This window comes from Mustela erminea, chromosome 3, assembly GCF_009829155.1.
Source record: "Mustela erminea isolate mMusErm1 chromosome 3, mMusErm1.Pri, whole genome shotgun sequence".
Taxonomy (NCBI): domain Eukaryota; kingdom Metazoa; phylum Chordata; class Mammalia; order Carnivora; family Mustelidae; genus Mustela; species Mustela erminea.
In genome coordinates this window covers 124,770,315-124,789,985 of record NC_045616.1, presented here as the reverse complement: position 1 = coordinate 124,789,985, position 19,671 = coordinate 124,770,315, and the positions used below count along the sequence as shown (strand labels likewise).

At 41.5% G+C, this 19,671-nt stretch overlaps 1 long non-coding RNA gene across 8 annotated transcripts in view; it reads right to left on the bottom strand.

Annotated features, from left to right (window-relative positions):
• The window catches only part of LOC116586893, a 131,627-nt gene that overhangs the window by 99,007 nt on the left and 12,949 nt on the right, over positions 1-19,671 (bottom strand). For all 8 annotated transcript variants that reach the window (XR_004284195.1, XR_004284194.1, XR_004284188.1 and 5 more), the window contains exon 2: positions 18,155-18,280. This is a non-coding gene — a long non-coding RNA (uncharacterized LOC116586893). The remainder of the gene's footprint in view (positions 1-18,154; positions 18,281-19,671) is intronic.

Genomic DNA, 19,671 nt, shown 5'->3' with positions numbered 1-19,671 from the left:
AATAAAAGAATAAAAAAGTGGACACTTAAAATTCTTTAACATTTCTATTCTCCTGCGCATTTGGAGAACGTTTGTGTCTTTACTACCCATTGAATCCTCCTCCCCATCTTGCTGCCATTGTTAATTTTAGTTTTACCTTTAATTATTGATTGCTAAAATCTCACAACTAAAATTTTTTTTATGCATTTGTGTGCTCCTCTTTTTTCTTATTTTCCACAGTTTTCCTTCTGGGTTTCTGTCTCTTACTAAGGCACCTTATTATTTTTGTAAGGGTCTGTAAGTGGAAAATTCTCAGTTTTTACACTGCTTCCTTCTTGGATAATATTTAGGAGACTATAAAATTGTGGATGAACGATTATTTCACCTCAGCCCTGCTCTCTGGTTTCCGGTTGGATTCATCCAATGGTAGGCACCGGCAGGAGAGCAGCTTATAGAATGAAAAAGGTATGGGGGTAGTTTTCTCTGACTCGTGCGGCTTTGTTTGGTTCTAGGTGCTGGCAGGGGCTGCTCTGACATACAGCGGTGGTGAGGCAAACCCTCCCCCTGGCTCTCCCGCACTGGGAAAGTAGTTCTATTTCCCCTTTCCTTATTCCTTCAGGCTCAGCGAGGTAATGGCTTCCCACTGTTCCTGGTCTCTGGGTGCCTACAATTTGCATCAATTTTAATGTGTAGGGTATTTTTTCTAGTACCACCACGCAACTCTGATACCAACTGAGTGTCCTACAATTCAACTCAATTCTAACACCCTCTACCCAGAGAGAACATCAGATCCCAAAGGTCAAGGGTTCAGTCCTACAAGACTGCCCTCCTCCCACTTCAGAAACCCAGGTTGTCACCTGTACTTCTGACCAATGGGCTACAGGTTGGAGGTTCCAAAGATCCCCTCTGTGGGTTCAGTTCATTGGCTACAGGGGCTCATAGAACTTGGAGAAACTATTCTATGTACTTGATGAGCAGTTTATTATGAAAGGATAGAACTCAGAAGAGCCAGATGGAAGAGATGCATAGGGCAAGATATGGGGAAAGGGTGTGGGGCTTCCTTGACCTCTCCAGGTGCACCACTCTCCCCAAGACTCCAGGTGTTCACCAACCCAGACACTCTCTGAACCACATCCTTTTCGGTTTTTATGAGGCTTCATTACAGAGGCATGCTTCATTAAATCACTGGGCATGGGTGACTGAACTCAATCTCCAGCCGCTCTCCCCTCTTTAAAGGTTCCTGGGTGGGACTGAAAGTTCCAAACCTCTAATCAGACGGTTGGCTCTCCTGGCAACAAGCCCCCATCCTTAGGTTACTTAGGGGCTTTCCAAAAGTCACATTAACATAACAAAGGCACCTCTGAAGCAGCTGACATTTTGAAAACTCCAAGGGTCTTTGGAGATCTGTGCCAGAAACTGGGATGAGGATCAAATATGTATTTCTTATCAGAAATCATAATAATCATAATACCATAATGCCTCAGCACTTTTGTTATTTCCTCAGCTCTGCCCACATCTCTGTATATCATTTTATTTGTTTTATTTATACTTTATTATACATTTTTAAAAATCTTTAAAAAATCCAAGCTAAGCATGCCTTTTGTTTCCCTCTGGGACTCTGAATGATGTATCCACAAATGTATTCTTCTTTTGGCATGAGAAAGACCCTTTTTAAACAAACAAAGAAGAAGACAACAACAACAACAACAAAAAAACTCAGGAAAACAAAAGGAAACTTTTATGAATTAAAAAAAAATTGCAACTTTTTGGATTTTGTCTGGTTTGTGTTTGAGACCAAAAAGCATGATTTTCTGTGTTGTTGAGTACGGAAAAAACAAAACTAAACTAAACTAAACTAATGGGTGCTGGTCTGTAGCATAAATTTAGCACAATCTTTCTGTTGGTAGTTTTTAAGCCTCTTGATGTAATTTTTGAAGAGGAAGAGCAAGAATTAAAGAATCTACTCTAATGAGACAATAAAAACTTTGCACAAAAATTTGTGAGGCATTCTTTAATTTGAAGTATTGAAAATATAAGACATTTGTTAAGCAAATTAAGTCTATCCGTATTATAAAATCCTATACTACCAGTAAATACCATCTTCTAGAAAAATATTAAATGGAGTGGAAAAATGCTTAGTAAAATTAAGGAGGGAAGGCAAGTTACAAAAGTTGTACAGATTTCCCACTTTTAATTTCAGTGGGCATATTTCCGTGTAAACATGTATTGTTTAGGACATGATTTTAATGGCAGTGTTGCACTCCATAATGTGGATATGCCATAATTTATTATATGCAAAGAAGGGAGAATGAAAGGGTAATCAAAAATATCAGAAGTGACTATATAATTGGAATTTTAGAGTCTTTATATTTCACTGAGGACATACAGAAGACAAATTATTTCATAATTAGGAAAGAAATAGAATAAAAATTCTATAAATGTAACATTTAGTAAACGATCATCATAGTGTCTGGAAATAAAGTCCTAGCTGCACCTACAAAGGATCTTATGATACTGGCAGAAAGCAAGTGTTTTACTCATTTGATGAACATATCCCATCTCTAGTTATTCCAAAGAAATCAGAAACTTCAGGATCAACAGTCTCAAGACGTTATGATTCTATACAATGCAATAAGCACAAATGACTTTCCAAAAATCTAAATTTCAGTGCAATGCAAATTATTTTTCAATTTGAACTGTAGTTGCAGCCCAGAAGTTCACGTAAGCTCAGAGAGTTTATTAGTGAGGAAAACCAAATGAGCTAGCTGTCTTGGCTGAATGGCAGGCCTGAAAGCATATCACCTTTCTTCCCCTCCCCGGTGGACTTGACTAGATGACAGCCACCATCACTTTCCTCTGTGAAATGCTACCCTGGGGTTGCTGTGCTCCTCAAAGCAGCTGTCAGGCACATACCATTCTCCTGAAACACTGCCCTTCCAGAGGGTGGAATTTCCCCGTGCTCTTGTTTTGTCTCCCCAAACCCAGTTTTCCAGGCAACATTCATAGTGTTAGAGAACTCGATGTGGCTTTAATTCTCTGCTGCTGTTGAACGTGATACAATTAATTTCTTGTGAAACTGATTTTTAATTTGCCAGGAAATTCTAAATAGGCTACTTTGTTGCTAAGTCCATAAATAAACTTTATTTCCTGGACAAGGAAGAAATAACTGAACCTCTAAGGGTTGTAGTTTCCTGGCAAAACACAGAGTAATTAGCAAAGTAAACTTTGAGAGACTTTGCTACAAATGGAGCAAAACAGTGGTTTGAGTACCAACTCTGCAACTTTCTAGTCTGGTGATTAGGGTCAGTTTGCATAACACCCTTATACCTCGGTTTCCCCATTTGTAAAATGGGGATAATTATAGTCTCTATCACATAGGGTTGTTTTGAAGAGCAAGTGAGATGAAAATGTAGGTGACCAACACCTGGTTTGCCCAGGGCAGAGGAGTCCTTCAGATAAAGAACTCTGAATGTTAAGATTGGGATGTTCTGAGCAGACGGGGATGGTTGGTCACCCTATAAAATGTCAGGTACTTACACAATGCCTTGTATCAGTAAATAAGAGCCATTATTTTATGTATTACAAGTGTCTTTGAGAACATTCCCATGGACACGTTTTCTACATACGTTAATTAAACACATCCTGACATTACCTTTTATAAAGAAACTAAAACGTACAATTAAAAAAATAAAAAGCTTCATCAGTGAATCAATATCACTTTCCAATTCTAAGGTCTACTTGGTTATTTCTAAAATTCTACAAGTATTTTTTTTCTTCACTGAAGCCAAGTCTTAGAAAACTTCACATTGCTCTGTGAATTAGTATGCAAGAGCCTATGTTGTTCAAAAAGGGCACCTATAGCAAAATAAAAAGCTTTTTCACGATAAGAAAGGAATTGTAGAATAATCTTTTTAGTACAATGAATAAAAAGTCATTTAAGGCACACAAGCTTTTGGACACAATATTCCCATCTGGAACATTTCTAGTAAGATGGTAGACTGAGCATATTTCTTTATCTCTCTTACTTGTCAATCCCATCTATTGACATAGATTTCTTTTGTCCTTATTCATCGGCATTGCAGAGACCCAGGTCAGGGCTCCTCAGTGACCTCTGACTGTACCCCAATTCTGGTTGACTAAAAGCCACGGGGGTCACATCGATAATGAAGGAAAAGGGATCCAGAGCCTAGTCCCTTATTTTTTAAATTTGTCTGTTTTTAAGAATCACCTGGGACTTTTATTTAAATATTTAGATTTCCATGTTCCTCTGATACAGATTCTGAATCAGGTGGAGGCTGGGGGAAAACTTGAATCTGTAATTGGTTGTTGTCCCCTGACATGTTTATGATGGGGCAAATTTGGAAATGGTTCTCAACCTATGCTTGGTGCCTCTCAGCCTTTAGTGCTCTGGAACCCAGGATGCTGACCACCCCACAGTGCTTGAGCCAAAACGGCACACGAAAATAAGACACTGAAAACAGGACAGCACTGTGTAGAATTTTAAATGGAACTCTATCATTTAGACACTTCATTAATGTTTGTTAACTTAACAAAATTATAGATATCCCAAGGAGCTAGACTAAATATAGGCTGACCTGGTAATTTTCCAGTGGATGATAACACCCTCTTTGAGGGACAAGGGAGAACTACTTTCATGCAAATAATTATTTTTAACTGCTCTATTCCTGCTATTATTTTCTTCAAACGTTATTCCAGTGCTATGTTTTAAATATAACGCCAGGGAAAGAGGTACATTGCTCCTTCCAGGACAGACGTTCTAAAAGAAAAGAAATAACTATGTATAGAAAGATAAGTTTTTATTAAGTTGTATTCTTCATTCCTTCCTCACTGCTCACCAGCGTGGCATACACCATGCTTGTCCTAGTTCTATCTCTATTCTCTCTGTGGTGGTTCCCAGATATCTTAAAGTAGGTGCTCAGTAAGCAGTTTTTAAATGAGCAAAGGGTGGTGTTGCCATAGATCATGGTGGATGAAACGAAGGAGTTTGAGCTTTACCAGAAGGCAGTGCAGACCCAATCCCCACAGGGGAGTTTTAACCAGGGCCATGACATGAACTGCTTTGTATTTTTGCAAGATAACTCTGGCTGTAGTGTCAAGGACGGATGAGAGGAGGACACTGTGGAGCTGAGAAGGTCACTGAGGTCCGCAGTAGTAGTTCAGGTGGGATAATGCACAGGCTAATCACCTTGTAATTTTTCATGGCCAAACCCAGACCGTTTAAATCATCTCTGAAGATGGAATCCAGGTATCAGAAGTTTCTAAATTGTCTTGGTGCTTCCAATGAGAAACCAAGGTTCAGAATGACTAGCAGAAGTTGAGATAGTTGCCGAATCAGAAAAGGGGGCACAGATACAAGGGCTGTTAGATGTAGAACAACATAATTAGCGAACAGGGCAGAAGAAATGAAGATAGGGAAGGAACTGAATTTCTTACAGGTTCGGCTTGGAATCATGGAAATTGGGAGGTAGGGTGACCAAACTTTCTGTTTTGCCAAGGAGTATCATAGTTTTATACCGAATCGGGTCCCTCATCCCAGGAAAGTTGATCACACTCCAGAGAGGCATCACCACCCAGATGGGCAGCGAAGGATCAGAGTGCGGTTGGGGAAAGATGGTTAATGTTAAACATGGGTGACAGCTGCTGAGTATTGGTGACTAACACCAACCTAAAGCTCAGAACTGGAGATCATAGGGGCTAAAAACCCCACATTCCAAATTCCTAGGATGGTGGCTGTTGGGGCCTCCATCCTTCAACAGGGCCTGCTAAGAGAAACCAGGAAGCAGAACCAGCACCACCACTTCACCACTTCACTAACAGAAGATGAGGTTGAGAGGAAGAAGGCTGTTGCCTTTTGTAGAAGTACACTACTCATGTAGAACTATTTATCCCCCCAAGAAGGGTAGGGGTGGGGCTGGGTTGCCTCTCTTCCTCAGTGTCAACATAGGGAGCTATCAAGAGGACTGCCCACAGGTTTGTGGGTACCCACAGGTTTGTGGGTCTGCTAGTCCCTATCGGGACAGTTATGAGATGCTAAGCTCGCTGTCCAGCCCCAGTGCCAGGGTAGAGGAAAAGTACGTTGGAAGAGATGGCACAGAGGGAGACTACCGGGTGCAGCAAGGGCAAGACTACGCCTACTTAAAGTCTGAGAGATTTGGAAGATGGAGCCTACATAAACCTGAAGACCTAGGAGTTTGGTTGTGGTGAATGGATCACATTTAGAACTTTGGTTTTATCTGGGAAAGCACAGCACTGGGTGAAGAGGAATAGGACATAGGAATACATATCAGAGGATTAGGACACCAGGCTGGAGCTGGGCCTGAAATTCAGAATGAAGCTGTCTCATAAGGACCCCCTAGCACCCTGAATTGCTGCTTGGGAACAAATTACTTGTCAGATGACATTGTAGGTCTCCATCTGTCCACACTGAGCACAATGCACTGTGTCCCACGAGGGTAGTTCTCCTTTCTTTATCCTTCCTCCCCAGCCATCACCAGCAACATATATGATGGAAAGACACGGGTAGGTGTGGGTGAACCAGGCCACACTACCACATCCCCATGCTGTTGCAGGGGTTGGGACTGGAGGTGGGAGAGAAGAGAGCCATTAACTGGATATTAAAACGGAGGTTTGAAATAGAATCACTGAATCGTAATGATAGGAAGTCAGTGTTTTAGTGACTGTCAATAACTATTCTAATAACTGTGACTGAAAGGTTATAACATTGGGCTAAAACATTAAGGGAGTCCACTTTCTATGGAAAAGGGTATTATTTTTTAAGATTTTATTATTTATTTGACAGAGAGAGAGATCACAAGTAGACAGAGAGGCAGGCAGAGAGAGAGGGGGAAGCAGGCTCCTGCTGAGCAGAGAGCCTGATGTGGGGCTCGATCCCAGGACCCTGAGATCATGACCTGAGCCAAGGGCAGAGGCTTAACCCACTGAACAACCTAGGTGCCCCGGAAAAGGGTGTTTTGACACAGAACTTATTGCCATGTCATGAGCAACTTTATGGAACAGCCCGGTTGTGAGACACTGAAGCCTCCTGCCAACAACAAAGTAGATCCTCCAGGGCCTCAGATAACCACGGCTCCAGGGACAGCTTGCCCGCAACATCATGGGAAATTCTGACACACATACTGACACTTTGAGTCACCTGATCTGCTGTGACTTGGATCTTGCTTCTGTCAAGCACAACTGCTGTTGCCATGAATAAGGAAGAATACATTACAGGCCCCAGAGAGAGGCCTGAGACCTTGGAAAGCCAGGAAACAAAACAGACTGTATTTGGGTCTGTCTCCTGCACATGCCTGGGTCGACTTCCTCCACCAATATACTGTGATAGATCTGCTCTACACACAGGCTGTGCTCTTAGAGACATGTAAATATCCTCACATGCTGTAGCTGTCTTTCGGAAGCTTTCAGTTAATGGAATTAACTAGCTTATTTATCATTGGAATAAGGAGTAATTTAAAAAACAAATCTTCGGGGCACTTGGGTGGCTTAGTTGGTTAAGTGTCCGACTCTTGATTTCTGCCCAGGTCATGATCTCAGGTTGGTTTTGTTTTGTTTTTGTTTTTAAGATTTTATTTATTTATTTGAAAGAGAGAGAGATCACAAGTAGGCATAGAGAGGCAGGCAGAGAGAGAGGGGGAAGCAGGCTCCCTGCTGAGCAGAGAGCCTGATGTGAGGCCCAATCCCAAGACCCTGACATCATGACCCGAGCTGAAGACAGAGACCTAACCCACTGAGCCACCCAGGCACCCCTGATCTCAGGGTTCTGAGATGAAGCCCCACATATGGCTCCAGCACTGAATGAGGAGTCTGTTGGAGATTCTCTCCCTTTGCCCCTCCTGCTCGTACTGGCTCTCTCTCTCAGATAAATAAATAAATGTTAAAAAAAAACCCACAACAACCCATAAAAACAAAAAATAAATCTACATTAGTAGGCTCATTTGGGGAAGACAGCTGCTCCAAGATTCCAGAGCAAAAGGGGAATTAAAAATCTGATACTGGTCTAAGACATTTCTAGATTGAAAGTTCCCTGATGTCTAACTCATGAGTTAGAAATGAGTGTTGGAATATTTGTGAAATATATAAAGTTTCCAAATTTCCTTGTGTTATTTTTTCCAGATTTTTTTTCTTTTCTTTTCTTTCTTTCTTTTTTCTTTTCTTTTCTTTTTTTTTTTAAAGATTTTATTTATTTATTTGACAGAGAGAGATCACAAGTAGGCAGAGAGGCAGGCAGAGAGAAAGAGAGGAGGAAGCAGGCTCCCTGCTGAGCAGAGAGCCCGATGCAGGACTCGATCCCAGGACCCCGAGATCATGACCTGAGCCGAAGGCAGCGGCTTAACCCACTGAGCCACCCAGGCACCCGTCTTTCTTTCTTTCTTTCTTTCTTTTTTTTTTTTAGCTCTATGACTTTACATTTCACAGACTGAATATAGAAATGTCTTGGTGGGCTAAGGTTATAGAATAAACATGTCTTGGTCCTGAATCTCACTTTTGGATATTATGTGCTCTTTATTCCTTCCTTGGAGATGAAGATTTAAGTGGTTTCATCTTGGGGATGTGTTTCATACAGATGAATCTAGATGCCCTTTATATATATATATAATTGGTGCAATTGGGACCAAAATTTCATTTTCCATTTCCTCATATGAAAATAATATAAGCAGCTTATTAAACAGCACCGAGACCAGGAAATGTATGGGCATTATAATGAATAAACCTAAGCTCATTATGATTTTAGTGAACGTGTTTAGATTCAGGCCAGTACGGGACTGATATTTACTAACTCTGATGGCATAAAGTGCATGCCCGATCAATTTCAACAGTCATTATTTAGTATATGGGATAAATTTAATGCACATCACTGCCAAATACAGTTACGTATGTGGAAAAATGAATTACAGCACAATTTCATGCCAGAAATAACACTATCAAGGTCCATCAATGTTCCATGTAAAAATGGCCCCTTTCCCAGGCATATACACTTATATCATGATCCCCCCAAAAAGAGTAGTTGCTGATAGTCACCCAGCAGTTTCACCAAGGCATAAACACAGTTCCTTTATGAAACAAACTGCCTTGTTATACCTGGCCCCTTAAATTATCACACTACATTTAAGCCAACAGGGTGGGGGCAAATTAGATTAAGTGGAATTTAAAGCAAAGCTATCTAGATGGCTGTTTTGTTGGACTCTATTTAGCTATAAATGACATCTGGAGTTGTTGCTGGTATTTATCTTAAATTCCTTGTAACCTCCCATCATCAAACTCAACCGCCAGATGCTCTATTAGGAAGAATAAACTCCCCTGGGCCTCCTCTCGCGTCAGAAAATCAGTGAGTGGCATTATGGAAATTTTCTTTTTTTATTCAATCCTGGTGTGGATTCCTAGCTTGAATTAAGTCCTGTTGTACAATTGTGTGACTGCGAGGGGCGGGGTAGTATATGACTTTCCTGAGCTTCAATTCCCTCACCTGTGAAATGAAGGTAATTCTGTGTCCAGTAGTCAGCACTGAATTAACACTGGTCACCATCAGATGAAGTGTTTCAGCAGGTTTGCTTTGAAATTCATTTCTACTTTCCATGACTTCAGGATAATAAACCTGCAACACATTGTTCATTCTATTCCTTTCATGCCTCCTCTCTCCCAGATCAACATGGGAAACAAAGCAGAACTCTAAGGCATACAAGACTAGATAGTGTCCTCTAGTGGTAGACAGGCAAAACACAGGAAGGACAGTTATTTTTGACTTTTTAGGATTCAGACTGAAATCCATCACAGAAATAAAATGTAAAGCTGTAAGATGAAACATAATTAACAGCTGGACAGGGCCTTAACTTTCACATCTTTCTGTACAACAATAAAGAAAAACTTTCTTGTCTATTATAATACAAATTGTATTCTAATTATTTGAGCAACAAAATTATTGAGACAGAAACAATTATCTTTTTCAATTGAGTGTGAGAACTTTTGATTCATTTTTGTGCTCATGATTAGATATTACACAAAGAAATTATTCAAGTAGTTCAGTGGGATGTATTAACAGAGTTCTTTCCAAGTTCATATAGTAGTACATAATTTATTTCACAGGATTTCTGATAATTTAGAAAAAAGCGAATGTGCTATAGAGGCTTCTCCAGTGATTCTAAGTATTAGATGTTAGTCAATGAACTTCTCTTAACTTGACATGATCAGCGCTGTTCCTATCCAGCTTTGGTCTCTCACAATCTCCATTTCTACCAACACTGTTGCTCTTGAAATTCAATCACGGCAGTATCAGATGGTGACTAAAAGCACGAATTCTGGGGCACCTGGGTGGCTCAGTCAGTTAAGCATCTGCCTTGGGGTCAGGTCATGATCCCAGGGTCCTGAGATCAAGCCCCACTTTGGGCTCCCTCCTCAGTGGGGAGTCAGTTTCTCCCTCTCCCTCTGCCTTTCCCCCTCTTCTGGGGTTCTGTCTCTCAATTTCTCCCTCTCTCTCTCTCAAATAAATAAATTAAGTCTTTAAAAAACAAATAAAAGTATGAATTCTGAAGTCCAGTTGATCTAAATCCAGCTTTCCCATGCATTGCTCATGTGGACTCTATGCCTCAGTTTGCTCATCTATGAAACACCAGTGTTAATACCAGCTGCTTCATAAGGTTGTTGTGAAGACTGGTTAAGCTCATACATGGAAGGTGATCAGAACACAGCCTGAACTTACTATTAGTGAATAACTTTTATGTGCCGTCCTTTTCAGTTTCATAGAGAATGCATGAAGGTCTTAAGATACAGATCTTGCCCTCAAAGAGTTTATAATTTGCATGAGAAGATCTTGTGGAATAAGTGGTAGGGGATGTTTCATCCCACTTCTTGGTTTGTAGGAGGAGGACTTTTCCTTAAACATAGCCCTGGCACTCACATTCTTGTTCTCCCTGGGAGAAGTGGAATGATTTCCCTGGAATAGAGTGACTTGGGGGCAACCACATGAGGAAGAGACACATTTTCCCACGCAGTTAGAAGCCCATTTGACTCTTGCTTAGTAGTATATCCTACAATTCAGCCCAGTCAACAGTAGAGAGGATAATTTGGGCTCTACCTGCCACCCATTCTGTGTGTAGTTCTTCATTTCTTAAGAACCCATTTTGAGAGTGGAGAGCTCTTCATCGACAGACGGAACCCCCTGGAGACACCAACGGAACATACAGACTCACAGAAACAATTCAATGCTTATTTGTATGGTGTGAACCTACCATAAAAATATTTCCAGAAATGAAAGTTTGGAGTAGGCTGAAGCGATAGGAAAGAGTTTCACAGAAGTGGGACTTTGGCTAGCTCTTAAAGAAAGGGATTGAATTTGGATGAGGGGGAAGGAGGAAAAGCAATCCTTAGCAGAGAAATTTTTTTTCTAAGACTTATAGCAGTTTGTACTTCTGTGCAATTGGCATAAAACATAAAATACTGGTTAAAATTAGAAAAGCATATCTCTGCCTGATGACTACAGGGTGACAGAGCCAAGCTATGGTTAAGAAATAGTGACACAGTTCCTTGCTGCCTGGTTTTCCAATCACATGTGACCTAACTGCAAGGAATGTTTCAACTACTTTATACATATTAAGACACTTACTCCTTACAATAACCCTATGATAGAGATGTCACTATTTCCCCCAGCTGAGGATACCAAAGCATAGACAGGGGCAATCTGTCCAAGGTTTGTAAGAGATAGAACTGGAGTTTGAACCCTGGACTTTATTCTCTCACATCACTCTACTTTGTGATTTCTCAGTCTAAGAGAGGGGGTTGCAGTGGGCCTTCCTTGTGAAGGAACTCAGTGAGGAGACTAGCCTGACTACAGTGAAGGTTTGGACTACGAAGGCTGTAACTTGAGCTGAAAGGTAAGTGGGCCTGGTTCAATGGGGCAGGGGGTGGGGGGGGAAGGAGGTTGAGGGAGGGCTGGAAAGTCAAGCACAGGAGTTTGGAGGTGGAAATAAAAAATAAAATGCAAGATTAATCCTATCAAGATCCTGCTCAAGGACAGTTTTGTATTGCTCAAGGTATGAAGTCCAAAGATTTCAAGGGTTTCAATTTGGGGGAATGGACACTGTGTAAACATGAAGAGATGGGAGAACAAAAAGAGAACTTGATCCTCTATGCCTTGGGAGGACCACAGATGGACAGGGCAAGGTGACACATGTTCTCATCCTTTCCAAAGGCCCTGCCTAGAGGACAAGCATGGCTGGAAGTATGAATCTGAGATTTTATACATACCTAGGAGCTGAAACTGTGAGAAGTGAAGCTACCCCACAAAAAAATACCAAAGGAGATAGAAGAGACATATCAATGGAAGAAGGAATATGGGCAACCCGGAGCTGTGGATGGTAACTGATCCCCTGCATGACTGAAGAATTTCTGGTCAGCTGGTTCAAAGAGGTTGTTGAAGATGAGAATTGGTACAAAGCCAGGAAATTTAACAATGAGCTTGGAAACAAGGAAATGAAAGTTGGCCTTTTCCATTACAGCACTCGTATCAGGTAAAGAGAAGAATGTCTGGTTAATGTCAGCCCACGCTATCATATGTGTATGCTCTTTCCCGTGCAAAGGGCATAGTTAAGTTATTGAGCAGATATTTGTATCAGGCCAGTCACCCCTGCCCCAGGAAAGCAAAACCATGATGACTCCTTGAGATAGGGGATTTGTAATGCAGGTAATGGAAAAGAGAAGGACAGGGGACAGTGAGGCAACCCAGAGGTTTGGAAGCCATTTCTACTCCAAGTCTAGAGAGTCAAAAGGAAGAGGCAGTGTTGCCAGAAGTCAGAGGCGGATTTTACCTGTAGAACTTGGTAATGGTGGGCCTGCTGGGGGAAAGCTGCAAGGTGAGGGGCAGCAGCTGAATAGGGATAGGGGGACACTCTGGTTTTTCTCTCCTTCCCACTCACCAGTCTCCCTCCAGGCCCTTCAGTGACCAAGCCCAGCTGGATATTAGTTGACAGACGAGCCAGGGAAATAAAGCCAGCAGAGGTCAGGCCCAGGATACAGAGCAAAGCAGGCAAACTGGCAAGAGGGCACCTGAGGATAAACAGATCCCAGACGTGCATGGTGCTCTTGTAACATTTGGTCTGATGTGGGGATGGTCTTCTCCTTGTCCAGAGGAGCTAAGGACCCCCTAGGTGAATTCACTGTTCATCTGGACAGTCTCCACAGTCCTGTCACCTGCCTTCTCCTACCAGAATCCAATTAGACTCATTCTTCAGCCTCAGTTACAGAAGAATCAAGGTGTCCAATGGAGGATCTCACGCTAGATCACGCAGTTTCTCCTGCATGCTGAGAGGCTCCTGGGGCTGAGTGAAGGGTAAGGGACAAAAATCCTTGAGAACCTCCCATCCCCTGCCTTTAGAAGCTGGGAGGGAGCTGCTCTGTCCTGAGACAGGTGGCAGAATGGCACCCAGGCTTATGAGTTGTGGTAAGAACAGAGATCTGTACTGTATAAGCTAAAGGGTTTACGTTTCAGATACTACCTCTTTTGTTCTCTTTCACTATTTTGGTAAATTAAAAAAGGCATTCAGAGCCCCTACGTGTGGCGCTGGTGTTAAGAAGGGGAGTGATGGGGTTGGGTGGTGGATTTTTGTCCAAGCTTGTGCCATAGCTCTGGAGTGGTAGTAGGTCCCTGGGGCCAGTGTTGACAGGAAGATTGTCATGACAGTGGCCCAAGAATAAAGTGAAACTCAGATCAGAACCTCCAGGCAGAGGGAGCTATGTGCCCTGACTATAACCCTAGCACACTAAAGCTTAGTGGTTTAGGGGTTTCATAGCTAGTAGTTACTGAGCACTGTCTAATGTGATGCCCCATTATAAACACTTTGCCTGTATTAATTAATTTCACCCTAATAACAACCCTCTAAGATAGGTACATGTGACAGATGTGGAAATGGAGGCTTAGAGGTTAAGCAACTTGCCCTGGGGAAACTGTAGAGCCAGGATTTGAATTCAGGCAGGGTGTCTGCTGAGCCAGAATATTTAACTATTACAGAGAAATCTGAGCACCTTGGAAAACAGAAGAGATGTCTGAGGGAAGAGAGACTGAGAAGGTTCTGAAAGAGTAAAATGGAAGAGGGGAATTTTAGGAGAAGATGGGAATGACCAGAGAGGAGGACAAGCAACTGGTTAGGTGAGAGTGTGTGTGCCATTCAAGATTATAGCAGCCACGCATGGAAGGGTCTGTGAGGAAATGGAAATCATGGTTGTACAGTCTGTGTCTAATGGTTCCCATACCTAGATTCCTTGTAGATTTGTTGTTTATCCTTTCTGTTGGATCTTATTCATGGTCTTGTCTCCTCATAGTTCTGGCTATCATTGAACGTTGGTCTTGTACTTGAACATAGTTTATAGAAGTATTTTGAAGCAGAGAGTTCTGAAATCATCCTCAAAAATGTTTGCTTCTGAGGGGTTGCTGGCAATCTGGGATCAGCTTAACTCAAGTTCAAGCTTTAAGGTTTTGTGAACCACCAGATGATGATAAGCCAAGCCTTGCACAAGCTGGTTTATTTCTGATTTACCCTTTGTTCTGTGGCTGTGGGAGGCCTTTTGGGTCTCAGGCCAAAGCAAAGGATTATTTACCATGGGGAAAGTGTCATATAAATAATGAGAAAGCAATTAATGGATTACTTTACATTCCTAAGTTGGTTCTGCATTTCCTCTCTCAGATCTCTTCTCTCTCTGATCCTATCAGCAATGATGATTCTGGCATGTTGATTGATGCCAGTGGCACAGCAAAAGGTCAGGGTGGGGAGCACAATCAGTAAACTGGAGACAGAAGTATAGAAGTGGTTGAGTGGATTTTCAGTGCTAAGCTTTTAGAAAGACCCTGAACAATTCTGCCCGCACTCACTCTGTTTATAAGAAACAAAATTCATAGTGACAGTGCCAAAAGCTATGACATCCGCTCATATCATGAAGAAACAATGAGCATGAAGGGAGGAGATTTAACAGGGGGCCTGCTCAAGCACAAAGGGGCCTGGGCGAAGTGGGTGCCCTCACCTTGTTTTTTCTTACATATCTATCTCTTGGCGGCTAAGGGGGCTCCCAGGAGCTAATAAGGGCAAACTGAGTACCATGACTCAAAACTGTCAGGGGCAGGGATGGTCCCGGTCTAGGATATGACTTTACCTTATTTCTAAGTTAATACATTAGCCCATTACTGTTTTGTAAATGCTGGCAGAAGCTATCTACTCATACTTCAGAGAGAAAGGACCTTAATACGCATAGCACAGCAAGCAGCATCACCACCAGAACATTTGCTTGGTTCCTCTTGCCCCTACCCCTCCCGAATCTCACAAGAACAACCCGGAGGGGCCCAGGTGGCCACCTGAACATGCAGTGAGTTGCACTATTGCAGAGGACTCTGAGTTTGGGGAACACAATGTTTTATAGCCCGCAGTGGACAGCCTTTGCTTTGTCCCAGAGGGAGACATTATCTCAGTCCTCAAGGTTCATTTTTGCAAACACACTCTGAGGCTAGGTAAAGTGTGGCCAGGGCCTTGGTTTCTTGATAGACCAAGCAAGCATGTGTAGGGATGTTCAGAGCTCATGGCAGACGACCTTTCCAACAGAGATGATGTAGGGGGATTAGTTACAATATGCATAATCTAAAAAAACTATTATTTTCTATTGCAGTCTCTAAATTTGGGTCACTTAGACTGGGCCAAAGCCCCAGCTGTTGGGATTCTGCTGTGTGGTCCCAGTCCGTCTACGTAGCACACTACATCTACTCTTTTCTCTTGAAGTTTTTCTTCTCATTTTAATCATCTGTGCTTGCTTTCAATTATGTTTTCACATGCTCTACTTATTTCTAAAACAGCATGCACAGTGGAATGATTGCTGATTTTGGCATTAAGAAAGCTGAATTTACATAAAAGCTCTATGATTTGTCAAATAAGAGATCAACACACCCATCTGGCCAGTCAGGTAGTAAAGCTGGGGTACCACAAGACACTTTGTTTAGTGAAGTGTATCTTAAGATTATCATTTTGAAAGCCAAATTTCTCCTCTTCCTTCTAAAACTTATTCCTCCACCTGCACACTTTATCTTGCTTACTGACATCGTCTGTCCTTCCAGAGACTCTGTCTTCATGCCTGTGCATGAAGGTTCCCCAGTTTTACCTGCTGAGTGTTGTTATTATCCTTTTCTCTCCCTGCCGACATTGTTTACCTTGAACACGTTTCACCTGAAATCATTCAAGAGTTCCTAAGGCTTGCCACCTTCAATGGATCTGTCTTAGTATTGCTTGATCCTGTCATGTCACTCACTGCAAACACCTCCCATCTTCATACAGCCCCATTTCCTTACAGCATATGTTCCCCTTCTCTCCCTTTACACTTTACCTCATATTATTTTACATCTTAATATTCCAGATTTTCTGTATTTCTCAGTAAACGCCATGATGTTTCACATCTTTGTGTTTTTGATGTTTTCCCTGCCTCAAATACCAGTCTTCTTTTTGACTAAGCCCTTTTCCTTTAAAACCTCGGGTCTTATAATAGCCAATGACATGATACAAGAAAAGGAAAGTAGAAGTATAATATTTAGAAAAGATATTGTGATCCAAGAACCCTCCCCTCCCGCAAAACATCAGAAAAACTACTACCAGCAGTAAGAGAATTCTATAAGGTAGCATGGTCAAGAGATTACCCAGAAATGTCCATCAAATGGGGAATGGAACATTTAAATAAATTATGTTACATCCATATAATACAATGTTGTGTTGCTGTAAGAAAGAAAGAGGACACTATATTCTGACGTGGAAGTATTTCTAAGATACACCATTAAATTTAAAAAACAAGTTGCAGAACAGTGTGTATTGTGTACCTCTCTGTGTAGTGGAGGGGGAGGAATAAACATGTTTGTTTAAGGGAACTCTTGAGTAACAACAAGGAAGTACAGAAGTTTTTGCTTTTGGACAAGGATGGCAAAGATTGGAAGTAGAGAGTGGTCAGTATGGGAGCTAAACCTCCCACTGCACGCTTTAGTGTTGTTGAGTTTTTAGTCATGTGAATTTAATATCTGCACAAAAGACAGATACCTAAAACAAAATAAAACATAAGGTCTCAGGTATTACCCCTATTCTTCTATGTGTCTTTCCCATGAGAGGGAGTCCAGTGAGGTGCCTGAGAACAGAGGCTTGGCACCAGGCCCACCTGGATTTAATCCGATAACTGGACTTATCAGCTTTTTGACCTTAGGAAAGTTTTATATTCTGAGTCTACATTCTCCTCCTTTATAATCTGGGAATGACAATCCTCAAAACAACACTTTTGAGTGAATATTAAGTGTGATAATGTTTGTAGTATAATTAACACAGTAATTTACATAAAATTAGTCCCTGGTATTTTATATATACATATGAGATATGTATCTATATGCATATACATACATATATACATATATACTGACCTATAACACATACATATATATTTGTCTATATAACATACTTGATTAACACACTGTATTGAAAGGATCAAGTGATTCATTTGTGTCTATTTCTCTTTGCCTTAACTTCCTGTTCCCATCCCCACAGACTTCTATGATTTATTAATATTTTTATTTCCAGTACTGGCACACTTAGGTGCTTAAGAGATATTTGTTAAATTGTTGATGAACTAAGCATGGCCAGTTCTTATGACTCTGAACAGAGGGAAAAAAATCCACAGAAATATCCTGAAAATTTTGAGTCAAGTCATCTAACTTGTAAGGTGGCTATTATTGCAAGTTCCTTCTCCCCCCATAACTTTGCCCTTCTGTGAAGACCAGAAAAGTACTTATGGACCAATCAGAGCCAAAGTTGGAGATTCTTTTCCTTTCTTATCGTAGGTTCTCATTAGATACAATTGAAAGTTGAATGGAGGACAAATGTTGTCCCCACATGACCCTTCTCACGACTCTAACCCACAAGCAGTTTCTCCAAGTATTCACACTTATACAACTGCAGATACAGAAGACCACGCTTCAATAAGCTGATCAAGTTGGCTTACAATTTATGGAAGACCTGATTCCAATCAGCAGCCCAAAAGGGCAATGCTAACAGCTTTCTTACGATTCCTCTGGAAGGAAAAAATCCCACTTTAGTTAGATAGGAACATGCATTCCGTTTCCTTTAGTAGTAGTTTGACTTACTGTGGAAGCTGGGTCCCCTGGGAGTCTGCTGGGGTTGAGAAGAGCCCGATTATCTCAATGGGGCAAAATCTCTTCCTCCTGAGAGTTCAGCTTTGGTAATCAACCCGGTGGTGCAAACGCTCTTCCCTTATAGACACAGAAATGACACAGTGTGAGGTCTTCTGCCAGCTCCTAACCCACCCTGCCTCTTTGCATCAAGGCATAAAGCTTAAGCCTCTTATGTACTTCCCAGGAAAACAATGCTGTTCAAAAAAAATATGTCAGGTTTATAATTTTTCTACATGCCTGATTTAGCCATCAGACTCATCTCCAGATATTTAATATAGAAACATAAATTTATAGAATTTGTATGAATTTATATAGGAATGTAAATTTATAAGAAACCTCTACATGTCTGTTTCATATGTTAAAAGGATTCTTTCCCAAGGAATTCATTCATAAGGTTTGCTAAAAAGAAAATTGTCCATGTTCACTGAACATGTTTTATTTACCTGAGCCTTAATTTTAAAAAATTTATCCAATATAAAAGCAGTGTCTCTGATATATGCATATGTATGTGTGTAATATCCTAGATTAAATGAATCCAATATATACTTTTTCCTTTTCAAATTCTTCTCTAGGTATATTTCTTTTTTTCTTTTAAAGATTTATTTATTTATTTATTTGACACAGAGAGAGAGACAGTGAGAGAAAGAGAGAGTGAGTGTGCACAAGCAGGGAGAGGGGCACAGGGAGAGAGAGAAGCAGGCTTCCCACTGAGCAGGGAGCCCAATGTGGGGCTCAATCCCAGGACCCCGGGAACAGGACTTGAGCCGAAGGCAGACGCATAACCAGCGGAGCCACCTAAGTGTTCCTCATCACAGTTTTCTAAACTGACTCAGAAATATACCTAGACAGGTCATGAGGGTTGCTCAGTCAGTTAAGCATCTACCTTTGGCTTGGGTCATGATCCCAGCATCCTGGGATGGAGCTCCACATTGGGCTCCCTGCTCAGGGGGAAGCCTTATTCTACCTCTCTCTCCGCCTGCTGCTCCGCTACTTGTGCTCTCTCTCTCTCCCCTCATCAAATAAATAAATAAATAAAATCTTAAAAAAAAGAAAAAGAAAACTGTGATGATGGCATTTAGTGGTGCTGTAGATCTTGAAGCAAATTTGTTGATGTCAGTGCTATTTCTGCCATTGAAAAGTCATCTGGGGGCGCCTGGGTGGCTCAGTGGGTTAAGCCTCTGCCTTCGGCTCAGGTCATGATCTCAGGGTACTGGGATTTAGCCCCACATTGGGCTCTCTGCTCAGCGGGGAGCCTGCTTCTCCCTCTCTCTCTGCCTGCCTCTCTGCCTACTTGTGATATCTCTCTCTGTCAAATAAATAAAATCTTTAAAAAAAAAAAAAGAAAAGAAAAGTCATCTGATCCATTCCACTACTCCTCACTCCTCCTCTGATTTTTATAAACAAGTTCTATCAGTTGGGCCAATATGCATAGATGGGACAGAGAAAATGTTTAATCCTAAGCAGCTGCC